The 17,487-nt window shown below is 36.5% G+C and overlaps 1 long non-coding RNA gene across 1 annotated transcript in view; it reads right to left on the bottom strand.

The window, feature by feature from the left end:
- Window positions 1-14,084, bottom strand: part of LOC137471830 (uncharacterized) — a 32,972-nt gene extending 18,888 nt beyond the window's left edge. The window contains exon 1 of the long non-coding RNA XR_010997884.1: window positions 7,443-14,084. This is a non-coding gene — a long non-coding RNA (uncharacterized lncRNA). The remainder of the gene's footprint in view (window positions 1-7,442) is intronic.
- Window positions 14,085-17,487: the final 3,403 nt, after the last annotated feature.

Here is a 17,487-nt window from a genome sequence, read left to right as displayed (position 1 = left end):
TCAAGATAAATGCACTAACTTACATGTTTATAATATTTTGTAAATTTGCAAATGCATATTTAAAATGATCGTATTCCTCTCCAATTCTTCAAATGTCACTGGCCCTCTAAGGACCTGGTTCAAAGCTCACTTTCATTAATGGAAAGACTTAGAATATAAATGTGTAACCTAAAATTAAACAGACACTAGGAACATTCCCTAGCTCTGGAATACTACTCTTTCTACTGTTCAAGCATTAGTATGTTCCTCAGCATGACTTGGGTCTATGCCAGCTAGTTTTTAAATGCCATATTTGTGGTAGATCAGGAGTTGGCAAAAGCGAGTGAAAATCTTGAACAGACACTTTGAGTGCAGCCACCTTGTTCTGGAGGGTAAAAGAGTTAAGTCATAAAAGTGTGGGCCTGTGTCAGTTGGCCTTCGTGTCTCTTTCCGGGTGCTCGCAATATCTAAACCAGCAAGTTTGGGGTGCTGGGTTTTCCTCACAGCCTTGTGTGCACAGACTTCCCTGCGTAAGGCTGCGCTTGAATAGAATGGGTCAGAGGGTCATTTTGATCATAAGAAATTCTTCATCAGAATGTCCCTTCCAGTCCAAATGAACGTAGAATTCCTAGTTAAGAAAGTACACAGTTTCACTACCTCATTCAAGAACAATAACTTGAGAGGAGAGAGTAAGGCCCTACTTAAAAGAATCAACAGCTGGGGAACCAGTAGCCTCCAGCCCACTGGAGTCATCTTCTGTGACTTAACATGGTGCTTTTTGGGATCTCACTGTGAGGCTGGGGACTGGTGCCAATGTGCTCTTGTACTTCAAGATCCAGTGTCAAGTGGGATGAGACCTTTTAAATTTGAAGTAAGTGGTACTTTTGAGTACCCAGAAGATCAGGGTCCATATCACTTTGGCTTGGAAAAACAATATATTTGAAGACAAATATTAAAAATCCCTAAAAACTCTGGGCATAACTCCACTTCTTTGTATTGCATTTCTTTTTCTGATTCAACTAGCATCTTAAATGTTTTTGATTTTGACTTATTCAGAAACTTGTCTTGAATTTTAAAGAAATTTTTAAGTAATAGGAAAGGTAAGGGTCATATAGAAGCTCTCTCTATGCATGTGGGTGTGATTGTGTATAAAAACACCAATAAAGAAAATTGTATATTCTGCAATAAAGTTACTTTTATCAATTCTTTCTAGTGTATCAGTGTTTGTTTCTTCTCATGATGTTAAATATTTCTATTTGGAGAAGCAAGGGACTATTCATAAGGTTCTTTAAAATGAGTTCATACAATTTACTTTAATGGCAGGATTTAATCTCTGCAAGTTTAGACAGAATTTGGACTTTTAACATTGTTTTACATTAATGTATAATGCAATTATTAATCGTCTTTTCCTTCCTATGAATATTTTGCTCAGGATCATACAAAACCTTTACAGTCTTAAACCTATGTTGGTCCACAAAAGACTACTTCTATTATACATATTTTATAAAAAAGGTAGTGACAAATATATAGGCTGCAAGTTCTGAATAAACTATAGTTATAGTTATGACTGAAAGCAAATACTCCTGAGACACTTGTTTGTGTGCCTCTTACACTATGTGGAGTCCGACACAGCAATAAGAATTTTGTTTGGCTATATTACGGCAAAAAATTGTTGCATGGTTTAATGGAGCCTTGCCAGACTGAGAAATACAGTCTCAATGCATAAGAGTCAATAGAGTCCCTGAGACATCCTTGCTAGAATGGGAAAGGATGCATTGTTCCTTCAGCTGTGCTCATGATTCCAGTGATCAGCATGCTTCTACATGTATTCCTCAAGTGCCAAGGATTATCTTCAATACTCCAAAATGTGAGAGTGTCTGGGAGAGTGAATTCCTTGCTAATCTGCAAAGCCAGAAAGAGGGTGCATTAGGGTAAGGTAGCATGGGTTTTGTCTTGCCAATAATGTTGAGTCTCTGTGCAGTTCTCCACTACTTTTGTAAGGTTTATGGACAGTTTTGGCCTCTGAAATTGTTGACGTCTCCAGACACTGCTGCTTCTCATCTCCTTTTTGCCAAGACAAAATAAATCAAAAGAATATTAATGCTAAGACTGGGAATATTCATGGGACTTCTTCACATTGGTCAATATATTTTCCCAGTAGTCTCAAGTCTACCTCTATTATCCCTATTGAGGAAACCAAGGGAAAATAAGTTTTTAACTTGAGCAAAATTTAGGTTTTAATGACCATAGAAAAAGAAGGACAAGTTTTGCCCATGCAAGTGAATAATCTCTGTAAGACATATAGGAATGGCTATAGGCATTACATTTTCCCTTTTCTTCATTTTGGTCCCAGTATTTGTGTCTTTATTCAATGGTTCTATTCAGTTGCTGATTTTGTTTCTCATCTCACTTTTCTCCATATTTTATTTTTAATCTTTTTTTTCTCTTTTTCTTATCTTGTCTTGTCCTATTAGGAATCTGCAGCCCATCCTGGCTCTGTTGGACTTTCACTCACAGAGCTCTGAAACTGGCTGAAAATGGACTAAAAATATCATCTGTTCCTAGCTAAAATGAGACTGTTAATTCCACATACATTAAATGGATACATCTGTTTATACCTGGACATTGCATGACATGACCTTTTGGTTTTGTGTTCCTGCTACCTCTGACCTTGCTTTTACAAAACCTGCTTCACAACATCTGATTTGAGCAAAAATGAAGTTCCTTGTGTAGCAGAATACCAGTTTCATGCAGCGTGGATGAGAATGCTGTTGTCTCATTTAAATAATACCTCTCTATAAGATGTTCCATGAGAAAGCAAGGGGAAATAAAGTTTTGTCTTTAAATTATTGGCCAAAGACTGTTTTCTGTATGATATATAGAAGCTGTAAGGAAATGAAATCTATTTGGAGTACTTTTGTCAAGGTAAACAGATCTTAAGTTTTCTATACAATTTTCAAAAAAAATTCTTTAGCAACCTAGAGATACAAAATGTTTTCATATCACTACTGATGAAAGGAGCCTTAAAAAGGAAAAGAGTTCTCAACGAACTGAAAAGAGACCTGAAATCATTATTGTAAATATCACTAACAATCAATTAATGATATCTGAAATAAATGTGCATAAAGGAAAGCAATATAGAAATGAAATAAAATACAGCTAATACACCCAAAATTGTAAAATTGTTTTAAGAAGAGCCTTTCTCATTACAGCTGAATGTGATTTTCCAGATAAAGGCATTGTAATATGACCCTGTGTGCTGTTCTGTGTGTACAATAAAGCAAGCAAAATTAATCCCTTCCCCTGATGACCTCTAGAAATGAAAACCCATTATAGTAATAATATTTGTACTTAGGCCTTGATGTTTTTGTGCTGAATCTGAATGCCATGAAATGATTGTATACAGTGGCTGATGAGGACACATGTGCAGATAAATACATAAATAATCCTCTTTATATAGGTGCAAGGTGACTTTTTAGATCTGGTATGGAAACTAGTTGAAGCCTAATAAAACTGGTAAATCATTTTCTTTACTGCTTAGGCCTGAATCTTATTATGTTGAAAGGTCTATTAGGAATGTTTCCCTTTTTAACATGGAATGTATGTAACTGGATATTGTGCACAATTTTCCTGTTTGTAAAACTTGAATTAAGCATTGAAATTTCTGCCTAAGTTACTGGTTTTGGCATTTGCCAAAGTGTATAGGATATCAAATACTATAATACATCTTTGTTACCAGTCTGTGGTTCGGTTAGCAAACCCCACTTAAAGGGTAAAAGATCTTTTAAAAAACAACATTATTTAGCTTGGAACAAGAATCAATACTCCATATGATATGGTAATGAAACACAGACTTTGCAACATATTGATGGACAGTGAGAAAGTGTGTGTGGTGAGGGGAGTGGGTGTATTTGTGTGCATGTTGGAGGGACCACAATAGTATTAATAGCCTGTAAAGGAGGTTTCTGACATTTGGTAAACACATGAGCATGACACAGAGCACAATAGGAACTGCAGTTCAGAAACAATGATACGTACAGTACTCTGGAACGCCATTAAGTATGTGTAAGCTTTCTTCTGTCAGCGTTTGTATTTTCACAGGATGTAGTAGCAAAGCATTGGCTTTGTGGAAAAGGAGGTCTAAAAAGATGTTCACATATTGTTTTACTATTCTGCTTTACTTTTAATGTTTATGTGTCTTTCTGATGTGGGCTGTACATTCAAGGCAGTTCAGTTTTGCACAGTCTGGCTTTCTATTTGTCTAAGTGGTAATAAATTCCCATTGATCAGGGCTTAGTGGAAATTAGAACACCTTCCATGTGCTTCAGTCAGGGAAGCTGCTCCCAGCAGACTCTCATTCACATTAAAAGCCCACTGGAATGTTTCAGGATGGTTGGTGTTGCTGCATATTACTTCACAATGTCAATACCAGAAGGCCTATTGATTTGGATAGATTTCTTTAATAAAATAAGTTCTTTTGTATTTGAAAATAGTAAAAATGGCAACCAGAACAAACGTAACACTACTTTCTTAGGCTGCCCATCAGCTTGGGAAAGCCTTGAATTATTGTACACTGTATTTTTTTTTCAAAACCATATACTATGTGTTGTGATTTCAGTATATTAATTGTAAATATTTATAATTGTAGACTTCATCTGAAAAACACCCTTGAATTTATTAATTGTGTTTTATTTCAGTTTAAGATTGGAAATTCTTTTAAGCAGTATCCATAAGTGTTTAAAGAGGGTGACCTGAGAAAGATACAGATACATGTATACAAGATTTATCAGTCTTTCAGACCTGTACTACTCAATGTTGGTCATGCAGCAGTGGCAGAGAAGATATGAAGAGGTCTCTTTCTAATGCTGAGTTCCATATGAGTGTAAGCAGACTACTAAAAAGTGAGAGAGAGGAAATATGAGAGCAAAAAAGACAGATATAAATTGGAAGGCAATATATGCTATGGTAATATCTGCACACATGAAACTCTTCATAATTATTAAATACCTAAGTCAGTTGCTTAAATCCATATTATAAAGAACTAGAAGTCAAGATTCATCTGTATGACATAAAGATTGCCAATAAAGAGTGTGATTTGGCTTCAGAGGTGTTTTCTTTTTTCTAAAGAGGTTAGGAAGGCTGCAACTCAGCTATGTATCTAAGTGTGCCATATGTCAGGATGAATGTGTCATCTCTACATCAGTAGTTTATAATCTAATATTATTTCCGGTATTTTTACTCAGATTGTTTCCCACCCCTTCTTCTGGGTTCCATTTTCCTTTGCCTGATCCTTCAGGATCCCTCCTGGTATTTGCTCATCCCTGCATGTATGACTTGCTGTCAGTAGTTGATGAAGGCTATTGAATGGATATAGCTCCTTGGGATGGGTGAGAATATGTGGCTGGTTTTGCCTGGGCTTTCCTCTCCAGCATCCTTCTGAAGCTCTACTACACTGCTTTCAAATCATAGTACTACTCTTTGAAAATAATGCAGCTTTCTCTCCTAGCTCAAAATGTGGGGTTTTTTTTTGGTTTTTTTTTTCAAGGACAGCATCAGTCGTGCACAGCCAGTTAAATGAACACTTGTATTCAAATAACTTACTGATTATGCAAAACAACTCTGCCTGTTATGATACACATTCAGTGCAGAAAATTGCTGTGTTATTTGGACTGCTTTTCCCGTCACAATGAAACATGCATCTGCTTACAGCTAAAAGTCCAAGGGCCTGATTTAGTAAAAATTAGTGATCCATCAGATTGATGGGCAATCTGCAGTCTTGGTGCCTTGAAATTTCTTGCATCAGTCACCGGATCATGATTTACTAATAGGGTTTCAGGGCTTGCAAAATAGCACAACTCTAACCACATATTAATATTTAATCTGGCATTTTAAGTGCACCTAACAAAAGACCCCAGAGCTGCTGACAGGACCCTACATTGTGAATTTCTTTAAAAGGAATTGAGCATTTCCATAGTGGTTTCATGTGGAAATCTGAAACAAGAAGAAATACATGACTTAAGCCCTGCTCATGAACTTACAAGCTTCTGAATACCTTTTCTTGAAGATCTGTTTATAGTCTGGGGTTTTTTTTGTAATCTAGCTTCATTAACATACAACAGAACTTCCTTTGGCCATTTCACTGTCCATAGCTCACAATTGCAGAGAAATTTCAAAACTCATTTCTATTCTGTGTGCAATTAAACAATCTGTTCTTTTAATGCTTAATCCACTTGGCAACTCTAGAAAGGTACTAAATGAGGTTAAAAATGTATAAGTCACAAAGACCTCTTTATAGCCATGAAATTTAGTAATTGAATCTGCACAAACTTAGTAAATTGGGCCCTCTGTGTTTTGTATAGCATTTTAAAGTAGCCAAAGTAGGCAAGAAGCTGAATTACATATTGACAATGTTTCTACCATTTCTACCATTTCACAGTTTAAATAGAGTAATAGAGTGATTTAATAAACAACTTCTGCTGCTGCTGTCAGATGAATATTCTAATTTTACAAAATGTATATAGAAAAGCATGTCTAGAAAAGCGTTTATTGTTTTCTTCCATTTTCATATGCCATAATTTATGAAAGACGTTCCCAACACCACCTGTAATAACAGAATGTTTATTAGTGTGCAAATGAGGGTTATAAATGATGCTGCTTATCTATGGAACAAAACACAAAAGACAACTTATTAGCAAAAGACAAATTGCTCAGCAAATTTCAATGAGCTGCTATGTTTGTCATGAAAAAAACCTTTTATTTGCACAGATCAATGTTTTTATAATCCATTTAAAATAATATACTTGCCACTAGGTGGCTATTTCTGATCAGATCATTTTACCATTTTAATTACATTTTTAATATCCTGGCTGCATAAACAAAGATAAATTACAAGCCTTGCACAATCTGGCTGCTAGCTCAGGCACAATCTGTAATAATATCAGCTTTTGTTTGTGCCTCCTCTAATTAGATTCTGAAATCTAGGCTTTATCAATCAATAATTTTAATTTCAGAATTGCATTTTGATCTTACATTTCATGTTTGTTTGCAAAAAATGATCAGTAGGACAAAGCTGATAATTTATGCAGAAACAATCTCTCCACAGAGTTACAAGCGCATTCCTAGCCATCAACACAACCCGGCAGACTAAGCTTGACACAGGTCTAATTAGCATGCAGATATGTGTCGCCTCATTGGCAATTCAAATTGCTTTTTTATAATGTACCTCAAATTGTGCTACTCAAACATTGTATTTGATTTCCAAAGCCCCCTGGGCATCCCATAATGTCTCCCTTCATCGTGGGTACGAAGCATTTATTGAACAATCTGCTTTGACTCTGGCTATCTTTTCGAAAGCACCCAAACATCATAACCATGGGACCAGGTTTTCCTCCTCATCCGACAGCAACTTGTTCTTCTGCGGAGTGGCAGATGCCACGTCCGTAGGTTCGGCGATGATATGTTACCTTGTGAGCTCCTGCTCCCACGGTGGCTGCACTATAGAGGGCTTCATTCCTGTGCCACTCATCTAAAAAGGGGGAGGATGTCTACAGAGCGCACATTAATATGCGGCACATAACCACGTCTCTGAATGCCAGCCTTCCATTCTTCATTAAACAAAATGGCTGGATTGCAGTGATTGTTTTCCCCTCCACGCGCGCGCGCGCACAGGCACACACACCACACACGCAGGCACATACCCACACACCCCCCACACGCACTCTGGCTCTCTCTCCTTTTGTCCCTCATGCACACGCACTCACACACACACACACACACACTCTCTCACACACACACGTAGCGTGTTGCTGTCAGTGCAGCGAGTTACGTGTGAAAAGTTATCTGCGGCATGCGTGACACGCGAGGAGATTCCTGCCAACGTCAGGGCCCTTTTTTGCCATGCAGCAACAAGTGGCAGAATCAATGGTTGTACAGTTATTCAGCAATGTAATTCATTTCACTGGCTTTGGCTCCCAGCCAGATCCGCCATCTGTCTCTTGCTCTCCCTCTCTCTCTCTCGCCTGAATTTGTCCTACATTTCGTAATGTTACGTGCTTGCCATCCTTATTCTATGTCAGAGGTACAGCACGAGCCTCACCCCCGTTCCGACGTGGAGTTCTGTGAGTTCGGTGGCACTTCGGATATTCCACTCCAGTGCCATAGGAAGAAAAGGGTAAGGAAAGAACAGAGGGATAGCTGCAAAGAGAATGGTGCTCCTCTATCTGAAAGCCAGTGCCTCCGCTTTTTATTTAAAGCATTGATATGGATCTCTCTCACATGGGAACTTTTCCTGCTTCGTTAGAGTATCTTCGTTTTCTTTATTGGATGCTGGCACTGTACGCCACTGCACAGCTCCGTGGAATGCCTGCTGTTGGATACTTGCACATCCCTGCCACCAAGCAACCTCCTGCATTGGAAATCGGGTGACTACTCCAGGATCTTATGCGTGCTTGCTGTTTGAAGCTGCAGAAAAGTGAATAATCAATTAAGTATTGATTTCTTGTAAGATTTGGTAAATTTCAAAGGCAAGACAAAGAGGATGGCTTAAGGAAAGCACTGCAGGGACTTGGCGTAAATTAGACAACTAACAGCAGTGCAGAATAAAATAACACCTCAACTGAATATTTCCTTGGAAGAATTAGCACTAGCTATTGGAAGACGATGGTGGATTTAATCAAGACGGCAGGCACGCTTGAGTTTTAACCGTGAACCTGAAAGAGGAGCTAATTATAACCACCTTTTTATATGGAGCTAATTTGACTGAATGGATGCAAATGTGCTTTATTTATGGATGAAGAAGCAAGCCTTACAGCATTGACTTTGGGATCATCGCATATGCTAAGCTTTACAGTTTCTCTAAAAGTCAAGCCTACAGTACATTTTTATTTACTGAGAAGGTATTTATATGTAAGCATAAGCTAGCCGTACAAAAGATTCATCAGAACAATGTACTGTGTGGCACCGAGGATCTAATTATAATTTTGCAGCATTTCATGTTTTCTCTAATTTGGTACTTTTCAACCTTCGCTTGTGATGGGCTATAAATGGGACAATAAATGTATGATTTAAACTATTGTGATTTTCATTGTATAGTTTATTAATAGTACTGTAGTTTTCTTAACGTGTTTTTGAATTATTCAGCAGTAATTTATAATGAAAGAAGCAGAAATGGTGGGGTGGTTTTAAATTCATTTATAATCTTCTCACAGATCTAAATGTACAGGTTCTACCAGCCGATGAGCTCTATAATTATGAAAGAATGTTAAAATTTTCAGATAAATGGGGCACTGACTTTACAATGGGCACAATATTGTATAATCAGTAAAAGGAGGATTGTTATGTTTTGACTCTGTGGAGAATGGTCTTGGTTAGTTAACTCCTTCTATGCTGATAATGATAAGCAAATGTACTTAATATAAGAAAATAGGGGGAGAATGTAATGCACTGGTTTGATGTTTTGCTAGCCTGAAACCTTAGGATATTTTTTTTCCATTTATTTCCATTTCTGTTACTTTTCTTTTCCCTATTTGCTTCTCTGGGTTTTGTCGAGGCTTTTTTTTCCTCCTGTCTTGCAATCTACATTCCCTGAGCAACCACAGGAACCAAGTTACATTAAGCTTCAACACAAAGACGATGTAAGAATAATGAATCCTCATTTGCATCGACATTTGTATTCAGATTTGCCAGGCTATAAACTTGGCAGATCAAGCGGAATATTAAGTAGAGGCTTCCATGGTAAATTGCGACTCTTGCAATTGCTGAGTCGTTTTTCCTATTTTTTGCATGCGTGTGTGTGTATGTGTGTGCGTTCGTGTGTGTTTGTGTGTGTGTGTGTGTGCATGTGTGTACATGTGTGTACATGTGCATATCTGTAGTGGCACGTGAAGTCTCATGACTACTTGGTTTCTGAGAAGCACATTGGCCCTCTTTCTCTTTCAGTATATGATGTCAGTTTATGCAAAATGAAGCAGGAATACTCAAGCAGTGAGCATTTTAGCTGAAGATACAGTGTGACATATGAATTAAGTGTTCACTTGCTTTTCTAGAGACTGTGAAAGAATTCCTTAAACAAATAGATAAACACTATTGCAAAATCACACAGATCTTTTGCATCAGCTAGAGGCTTGATTTCACTGCATGTAGAGTCCAAAGCAAAAACTCTGAAGTAGTGTTGAACATACCTGCTGCATTATACTGTTTTATTTGTGGTGGTGCTGCATGTATGCATGTATGTTTCCGTGAAAAACTTTGGCCTTGGTGCACCTACCATCAGCTGCTCTTCACTTTGGTTTGGTTGGACTGTCTCCAGCTTTACAGCAGTATGTGCAAGAGCTAAGTTGGCCCTTCTCTTCCAGAGCTGGATATCAAACCTTTTCCTTCACTGATATTTGCTGAAGAAAAGGTGATCCTACATAATCCATTTCCTCAAGAAAGAGGAAACCTCTGGATGAACGTCTTTAAGAATTAATAACTGCAAAAATGGGGCATTTACCTTATAATTCTCCTGCTTAATTTTGTGCTACTGAAAGTAATTTATTTCAGAAGCCGTGAAAAAATGCTCAGTCAACAAGTGCTAAAAATGCTTCAAGACTCACTTTTGCTATCCATAGATTTTCAAGTATTTCAACAAAGTCCTCTGGAGAGAACTTAAGAGTGCCACTGAATTAGGCAATGCAGGAAATGATCAGGCATGCAGAAAATACTTCCAGTCTCTTTTTGCATGCATCCCCTTCCTACCACTTCCATAACCACAAACCTAGAAAGAATGTCACTAGAGTCCACAGTGTGTGTTTTCACAATTTATAGTTGGCTTCTATGTTAAAAATGTAATATTATAGAGAAAAAAAAATCCTGGAACTTGTTCCAGTCCTTTCTAAACAAGTTAAAGAACAGACTTTAAAAACTTAATCTGTTGATGGTCATTTAGCTAATCCATTGGAAAGCAAGTGCAATGCAATGGCTGAACCTGTTGTAAACAATATTATACTCTATAAGTATTGGCTAAAATTTCAGCTGAGAAAGCTGTATCAGCTTTGTTTTCTATAAAAATACACAAAACCCTAATACTGTTTGGATTTACTTTAATTTTGTTTTTACACTATAATGGGATAATTGATTATGCAGGAAATGGTCTGTTGTAATGCAGTGTTCACTGAAGGAGGAGGATGATGCTCTGTTCACGTAGAACAGCAACTTGTGGCAAGCAAAGGCAACCATGCATCATTACTTGTTTGCTATTTTTGAGAAGCTTCATAAGTACATTCTTTTATTATGGGTGAAAACATGGAATATAGTGTTTCCTTCCTTTGAAATAGTATTCTGAACTACATTTCCAAAACGGCGCTTAAAGTAGAAGGGAAAGGTAGAACTTACAAGGTATGTTTCCATACTTTGCTTTCTTATGCACATCATCTTGATGAAATTATATAAAACTTTGTTGTTTGGGTTATTATATGTACCTCCCACTAATTGTTTTGAAAATTTACCTTAAAACAGTAAGACACTTTTTAAGTGTCTTTTTCTGAGAAAGGAGAAACAATATCTCAGTAGCTTTCATAAAAAATAAAATAACATTTTAAAAATTTGAAAATATATTTAAGTTCCAAATGCATAAGGAATAAGATTAATAGACTGCAATGTTTTTGTTAGGCATTTGCAATAGTCATTCACTAAGTGAATCCTTTGAAAAATTAATACCTTTGAAAAATTAATACCTTTGGGAGTTTCTTTGTCCCCATAAAAAATTCCCCAATTTCTTGCTCTTTGGCTGTAGAACCCAAAGAAAGGAGAGATGAATGAACAGTACTTTAGGCTCCAAAAAATTTATCATATTCGCTGACAAAAAGATAAAAACACCTGGAAAAAAAAAAAAGGAAGGTGTGAAGCTAATATTTCCTGGGAGAAACTCCAATATGTTGTCTGGCCTTTTATGTGTACAGTGTTGTTGAGTAAAATACTGGAGTGCTACATATTTTAAAAATGTAGTGTGTGATGTATATTCACCACCACTGGAAAGAGTGATGGCAGGCAGTCAGTGCAGGCATAGCATGTGGATGCTTTAGAAGATGCTTTAGAAAGCTCAAGGCCTGTTATAGTATTTCAGTCTAGCTCATTCTGTTGCTAAAGAATTTAGGATTCCAACAACAGAGAGCTCACTACATATAGCAAGGGTCAGATCTGCTGGCCCCGAGCATTTAAAGGGAAGCTATAATTTTTTACCATTAGTCCTCTGATCAAAGATCCTTTTGTGTAACTTACTGTTGTGATGAGTATCACTCAAGTGTTGTATTTCTTACTGGCAGTTTGGTTGTCTGTTTCTCTCATTGGTGTGGACTTATCTTGGGACTGAACTCTAAGTTTTCTGCATCTGCAGGAATGTAGTTTCTTAAATAGCATTTTTCAGAATACTTTGTGCAGGAAACAGGTTTTTGAATTTGGAGAATTTAACTATTTCTCTTATATAACAAGTAAACCATTTCCATTTCAAGTTTCTGGTTTTTGCTTGAGACAGAAATGACTTTTTAAGTGAGCAAATAGGTATATATGCAAACCAGAGAGTAGAAGAGAAAACAGACTGAGACTCAGAAGTGGCTTTTGCATATTCTTTTTATAAATTATAAGAGTTAAATCTTTCTTTCCAAGGTGAAACACCTGTTCTCCTGCTTTATGGTTCCTTCAGTGGTATGTCTTTTGAGACACCAAATCTGTAATCTCTGTGCATATTTCAGTAATTTACAACTAAAAATTGCATATTTTGTGCAAGATTTTCTAGTTTTGCTAAAGCCTTTGGTGCAAAAGTGTAATCCACTGAATTATGCTGTATGGCCTACTTTGGTATCCAATAAAAACTTCATGTTTTCCTTAATAAAATAAGTATACTTTCAGTATCAACAGCTTTCACATGGCAAACCTTTTAATTTAATTGCCAGAACTGAGCTATCTATTTTTAATTTCAAGCTGTCCTTCAATTACTAGAGACAAAATTTTAAAGACTATAAATATTTTTAGATAATGAATAAACTGGATATGCACAAAATTCCCTCAGACCTGAGACCCTTTTTTGTGGTTTGTTACTTATTGAATCTTATATCACATCACACTGCCATCCTGTAATTTGTGTTTATATAGGATCTAGCATAATAAGATTCCAGTTCTGATCAGTATCATAACATAAATAATCCTAGAAATGCATAGTTTTAGACAATAGACAAGCTTTCCAGGGTGGCTGTTTATTTGCATAATCAACACTGTCTCAATTTAGTTTAGTGGTTACTGCTTTTGGCAAAATTCTGTGGTCATTAATTGTGCTTTGAATTTCATTGGGAATTGTGCTTAATGAGAACAGATTTTGATGCAAGGTCAGCTCTCTGAAAACCATACCAAACCATGCTTCATTATTGTCACAGTTAGTCACAGAACAAGCAACATGGAAATCACTTCACTCTGCACTGAACTTGGCCAGCTCTAGGGTTGAATTCAACATTTTGGTAACAAAACTCACCAACTGAGCACAGGGGAAGGCTGAGGAAAGGAGAATCTAATTTTTGAATTTTAGGTTGTTAAAGTGCATAGGTTAGAGACGGGGGAAAGTTTCTGTGCAATGGAGGCACAATACTGGATGCTGATAAAACAAGTGCAAAGAGATGGGAATTAAAACAGTATTTTTACTGTTAACCTAATGTCCATAGCTAAAAGAAAGAACAAGATGCAGAACACAAATTCTAGTCATTGCAACTTGCAGTGTAGAAGTACCAGTTTCTCCTGGATTCATAATTTACATTGGAACCTGCAATGAATCAGGGCACGTACAAGTGGTCCTAGGCTGCAGAAAATAAATCTAATGACACATCAGCTATTACTAATTTAGGGCTGCCTGCTTCTGCTCTCAGTAATGTAACTGGGAAGTTTTCTGTGAACTACACTGGGATCTGTATTTGGGCTTATTCACAATACACTGAAGCTACTTTTGCTGTACCACGCCACAGTCATAAACACTGAATAGGACATTTTAAATATCTGAAGTATTCTGGAGCCATATTCAATTTAAAGTTTTTCCATCCTGATCTAAGCATTTTCTTAATAATAGTTAACATAGAGGTTTATCCCTCCAGTTTAGAAAAGTATTTGATTTTTCTTTTAAAATTTGAAGTTTTTGCATATGAATTGTCTAGATAACAAATATAATTTATCTTAAGCACTTACAAAAGATAAATGAAATGCTGCAAAATAGAGGTTAAAAAGGATCCAGCTATTAAATGTATCTTCTTCATCTTATATTTTTCAAATTCAAATTAGATTTTCCTTGCATTTGTGACCCAGCAAACCAGTAAATTCCCCCCTGAAAATCCTTGCAGCCAGAATGATCCTAGAGAATGTTCAAGCCACAGTAAAAACACATGGGGATGAGCTGATATCCCACTCATGCCTTTCAGACTCTTCTTGACCATTAACACGCCCAGTACACCAAAAGATAGAGGGGCAGGATATCTTGAAGCTGTTGGTCAGAAATCTGAGTCTGGGGGGAGAAGGAGAAAAGTGGAGCAGAGCAGACCCACACGTGTTGTTGCATCACAGAAAATGAACTGGGGAGTCCTGGCAAAAGAAACTGTCCCTATAGTCCACTTAGATACCACAGATAGAAGGGGACAGCAGTTTTTTAGTAAAGTACTACAAAAATGCAAGACAAAACAGAGCTTTAAGGTACAGGGAAACAGTATTTACATTGTTAAGCAGTGCAACTATTTTAGAAAGAAAAAGCACAAAGTACTTCCTGGAATCAACAACTGAGTTTTTTACTCTGTTTCCACAGCTTCACAAATTTTCTCAGTACTACTTTGTATTGCACTTTCAGCAATATTCTCTATGATTTTTAAGCTCCTACCATCAAAATTGTTTTCCATTTCTCATACATAGTACTTCAACAGTGCTTCTTCTTATACATAATGACTAGTACTGTCTGGACGACCCGCTGAAAGTGTTTCAGAGTTTCTCAGCAGGATGAAAGTTAAAAACAGAAAGAAGTTGTAATCTTCTTGATTATTTGCGGGGAGATCACAAATTGAGGGAGAAGGTTATCTTGTTCTCAATAAAAATGAAGGATTGTGAAAAAAAAATTGCTTAGCATCCTGTGGGGGGTTTTAACAAGTCACCCGCTAGTTTTATCTCAGTTATGGATTCCAATCTTTTGTTCAGTCATTTTGTTCCAAATGAGTCTAAGTTCTGGTGTTTCTTATTACTTGCATTTTCTTTCCAATTTATGTTTTAATCTATTTCTACAGCAGGACACCTCCAGATGTTTAGTTTTGTGAAGTGTTAAGCATCTTAAGCATATGCAGATCCTCTGACCTGAGCACCACACAGGCTTTGCTTAAAATACCTTAGTAGTTTTTGAAGACTCAGTTAGCATGTTCCATATAATTAAAAACAGAGTACAGTGATGGTTATTCCTGAGTTTTGCTTTTATTGGCATTTTGCATTAAAGCAAAAATAAACCTCTAAATGAGCTAACTCCAAGATTTTGAGTCTGGCCAGTAATTTCCAATTTTTTAAATTCAGATTGGTGGTGCCGATTTAAAAGAGTCATGACTGACAGTACTTTCACAAATTAGGCCTCTGTCCCAGCTGTTGAAAATGTCAGTCTTCAAACTTTAACTTGCATTTTGAAAATATCAACTTCAATCAATGCTGCATTTTAAACTTCATGTCTTTTTTCTTTAAAGAAACAAACTATCACTTATGCTGAATTTATCTAGTCCCAAAAAAAAAAAAAAAACCTAAACCTTAAACTGGTTATAGTGTTCATTTTGCAGTAACTATATATTGATGTGCAATTGCAATGAAGATTTCTACTACTCCAGATGTTAATATTGTAGGAAATGCAATGCAGAGAAATGTAGCAGACAGAGTTCTTATTTCTACCCCGGAAAGGGCAATACTAGACAGAGCTGGCTTCAGCAGTATTATAACCAATACAAAAAGGGAGGAGTTTCTTCAGTTCAAAAGAAGAAAAAATATTATCTTTTTATCATCAAATAATTTAGAAAAGAAACCACAGGTGGGAATCCTGAAAGCTTACATGAGTCAGAAAGGTCAAAAACCAATTTCTGACTTGTTGAAGACACCCTCCTGGTTCTTTGAAGTGTGATTTTTTTTTTTTTTCTAGTGGTATTCTTGGCCAGCCAGGCAGCTTATTAGACAGTCAGACTGCTTCATGTGACTATTCTAAAGAATGTGTTGGCTTCTAATTTGCACCACTATTTAGTTTAAGGCTTTATCTGTGAAGGTTATTTGGTTTGTATTTGGTGATATCTCTCAGCCCTAAGATTTGCAACTTACAAGCAAGCCTACCTTTGTAGATCTTCAAAACATGGTGGGAAACCCTATAATTTTTTTAATGAAGGTGCTCACTTACAGAAGAAAAAAAATACCAAACAACATTATAGAGTAGGGATATGCTTTTGAATTTTTAACTGTGTAATATGACATGGCCAAAACAGTATACTTGGTAAAACTGTTAATAATTGCTGTCAAAAACTGTTAATAACTGCTAAGTCAAACAAATATTTCTAAATAATGCATCTAGTCTAAGCATTAATTCTTGTATTGTATCTTCAAGAAATTGTCTCCCAAAATACGCAGCATATCTTACATTATAAGTAAAGCAAATGAAAAGAGAAGATTGAGAATAGATAACTTGGAGGAAAAATACACACAATCCACTTCCCCCAAGACTAAAAGAAAAGAAAAAAAAAAAAAAAGAAAAAAAAGAAAGAAAACCAAAACCTCACAACCTACTGGATTTCAGCTGAAGGTTTGCAAATCATTGTGTGAAATACTAACCTTTCATTGCACTCAACAGATCCTAGTATGTGACAGTATGAATCTTCTAATCAAGCTGCTTAAAACCCTCAGGCCATGGCTTGACAATACAGTAAATCTTACTTCAGAGCTCTTGATCTAGGACTGGAAATGCCACAGCCACATGATGCAAAGCATTCATTTGGTACACGATCATTACTATGTCATTACTATGTTTGTACCAGCAGCCTTTTGTTAGATCAGGTGTCTATTTTCCTCCTACAGGTGACTTGAAACCCCTATAAGAGAAGAAAGATTATATAAATGCTCTACTGTATCCTTTGATACAGCAATGCATATTGATATTGAACAAAATCAAGTTAGTATCTGATCATGCAAAAATCTGGTATAAGTGGAGATAAAATTGTGGCCAGAAAAAAAATCATTTCCTGTGCAAGGGTATTCCAAAATATCTTAAATTGCTAGAAGCACTGAAAATTCACATGTTGAAGACTCATCCTAAAATTTATTTTGTTCTACCTAATGGAGCTTCCTAAAATTTTGAGTCTACAAGTTCTACCACGTAGGGCTCAGTACTAGTAATATGTGTAAGATTATGCAGTGTGACATCCTAAAAACCCCTTTTACCATATGTAGGGTAAAAGCCTGGGACTTAATTTTTTGGGGTTATTTTTTGCAGTTGCTACTGGATGT

The sequence above is a fragment of the Anomalospiza imberbis genome, chromosome 1 (assembly GCF_031753505.1).
Source record: "Anomalospiza imberbis isolate Cuckoo-Finch-1a 21T00152 chromosome 1, ASM3175350v1, whole genome shotgun sequence".
NCBI lineage: Eukaryota > Metazoa > Chordata > Aves > Passeriformes > Viduidae > Anomalospiza > Anomalospiza imberbis.
This window is presented reverse-complemented; position numbering and strand designations above follow the sequence as displayed.